This window comes from Phalangium opilio, unplaced genomic scaffold, assembly GCF_054372755.1.
Source record: "Phalangium opilio isolate 3A_F unplaced genomic scaffold, DU_Popi_V2 ptg000689l_1, whole genome shotgun sequence".
In the NCBI taxonomy this organism is placed as follows: Eukaryota; Metazoa; Arthropoda; class Arachnida; order Opiliones; family Phalangiidae; genus Phalangium; species Phalangium opilio.
This window is the reverse complement of record NW_028324249.1, coordinates 215,001-217,500: the sequence shown is the minus strand read 5'-3', so window position 1 is coordinate 217,500 and position 2,500 is coordinate 215,001. Positions and strand designations below refer to the sequence as shown.

Here is a 2,500-nt window from a genome sequence, read left to right as displayed (position 1 = left end):
GGTACGAGTTACTCGGCGAAAAAACTTTTCAAAATTTTTTAATCTTCTTAGGAAGAAGGGTTTCGTCGTCGTAAAGAACGTTTCGTCGCGTTCTTTACCCGATACCCCCACTGGCAAGAGAACGACGGTAAATCCGTTCACGACCTACCGACGATGCGATTTCGTTCGCGACATAGCAGTGCCTTCACGACACGAGCGGCGCCGTAAACTTCTCTTACGGCGTCGACGAGTGATTAACGGGTGTACAGACCGAAGTTTGGATTCACCCTCGTGGTGCTCCCTTCGAAAGTCCCTGGCTGGCTTTGTCGCTTCGTGATTGCCGTTGAACGGGTCGCGACGGGTAGAAATCGCTCTCCGGTGGAATGAAAAAAATCTCGGCGGACCAGACTGCTCGAGTGTGGAATCTTTCGTGTCTGAGCGCATGGAAGATAGAGGGCTCGGGCCGCGGAATTCATCTCCGCGGCAGCTCGATCGATTCCATTTTCGGGAGTTTACCCTTTTTCCGCGGTAAATTCCCGGCACTATCCGTATAACCTCTATCATAGGGCGTTACCAAGCGTCCGCCTTTCTTAACGGAAAGCGCTTTATATCAAGGGTTTGTATTTTTGAAAAATAAAAAAAGTACGACTCTAAGCGGTGGATCACTCGGTTCGTGGGTCGATGAAGAACGCAGCCAGCTGCGAGACTTGGTGTGAATTGCAGGACACATTGAGCACTTATCTTTCGAACGCACATTGCGACCTCGGGTCTTTCCCGAGGTTTCGCCTGTCTGAGGGTCGGATTACTGACCACTGTGACCGCTTTTCGTACTCGATCATTCGAAGACGATTAGTCGGTCCTAAGGTGACCGTTTTTCTTGGTTCGCGAAAGTTTACCTTTCGGGAATCGAGATCGGTTTAAATTTCGTGTTTCGTCTCGTTCGTCGACTCGCCGTGGCGTTGTCGCACGTTCGACTCGTGCTATGCCTTAAAAACCATAAGGACCAGAGCGGCTTCCGAGTAATGCGTAAAAACATTTTCTCGGCAAGTTCGTCTCGCGATGGTCCGGGCCATTCGAACGATTTCGGTCCTCGATCTAATTCGTTCGACGTGGTCGGTTTTACGCTTGTTTTCGTAAGAAACGGCGTTCGGCTACGCGTCTCGATGCTTTCGAAAGCGCGCCCTAGTGTTCTTTCCGAAGGATTCTGCGGGCGGGTTAATAGGAAGTTACGCTAGCCACCTCGATTTTTTAAAACTGTCGACCTCAGATCAGACGAGATAACCCGCTGAATTTAAGCATATAAATAAGCGGAGGAAAAGAAATCAACAGAGATTCCCTTAGTAGCGGCGAGCGAACAGGGAGAAGCCCAGCACCCAAGCGCCCGTCCCAATGGGGCGGGAGTGCTATTTGGTGTTTAGGAGTAGCGCGACCGAAGGTTGACCTAAGCGCAAGTCCCCCTGACTGGGGCTCTCGCCCATAGAGGGTGCAAGGCCCATAGTCGCTTATGGTCTCCGGCGGAAGCAAAACTCCTTGGAGTCGGGTTGCTTGAGAGTGCAGCCCTAAGTGGGTGGTAAACTCCATCTAAGGCTAAATACGACCACGAAACCGATAGCGAACAAGTACCGTGAGGGAAAGTTGAAAAGAACTTTGAAGAGAGAGTTCAAGAGTGCGTGAAACCGTTTAGAGGTAAACGGGTGGGCCCTCGAAGGTGATCGTCGGAGGGATTCAGTCGGACGTGACCGCGTGCGTCGTTCGTCTCTAACGGTGCGGACCTCGGTCGGCCGGGCGGGCGATTGCTGCGGGCCGTTTGGCGCATTTCCTTCCGTTCGAACTACGCTGCGACCGGTCTGGTCACTGAAAGTTGTCCGTCTTTGAAAGCGGGCGCCGGAAGGTGGCCGGTGGTTTCTCCCTCGCGGAGTTTCTACCGGTGTTTTAGCCAGCTCGTTTCACGAGTGAGCGTTCGCCAGACCGGGGACGATTTTAGCCCTGTGCGGGCTACGCCGAGCACTCCCTTTACCGGGAACGAAGCGGCGGGACAGGTGTTGTCGTTCGGTTTGTCGTTTCACCTTTGTGTGAGCGGCTGCCGGCGATCTCCGCTGGTTTCCGTTCGCACTCGTCGATGCTCAGGTGGTCAGCAGCGAGTAGGTCGGTAACCCACCCGACCCGTCTTGAAACACGGACCAAGGAGTCTAACATGTGCGCGAGTCATTGGGTCTTGAATAGGCCCAAAGGCGAAATGAAAGTGAAGACCGGTTCGGCCGGTTGCCTTGGGATCCCGCGAGCCTCGCGTTCGTGGGCGCACCAAGGGCCCGTCCCGATCGCCTCGTCGACGGGGCGGAGCAAGAGCGTACACGTTGGGACCCGAAAGATGGTGAACTATGCCTGGGCAGGACGAAGCCAGAGGAAACTCTGGTGGAGGTCCGCAGCGATTCTGACGTGCAAATCGATCGTCAGACCTGGGTATAGGGGCGAAAGACTAATCGAACCATCTAGTAGCTGGTTCCCTCCGAAGTTTCCCTCA

The 2,500-nt window shown here is 54.0% G+C and overlaps 1 non-coding gene and 1 pseudogene across 1 annotated transcript; both read left to right on the top strand.

Annotated features, from left to right (window-relative positions):
• The first annotated feature begins 625 nt into the window (after window positions 1–625).
• On the top strand, window positions 626–779 carry LOC149588098 (5.8S ribosomal RNA). The gene has a single exon (XR_016380080.1). It is a non-coding gene; the product is annotated as a 5.8S ribosomal RNA (ribosomal RNA).
• Window positions 780–1,237: 458 nt separating this feature from the next.
• LOC149588097 (large subunit ribosomal RNA) overlaps window positions 1,238–2,500 on the top strand; it is a 6,109-nt pseudogene continuing 4,846 nt past the window's right edge.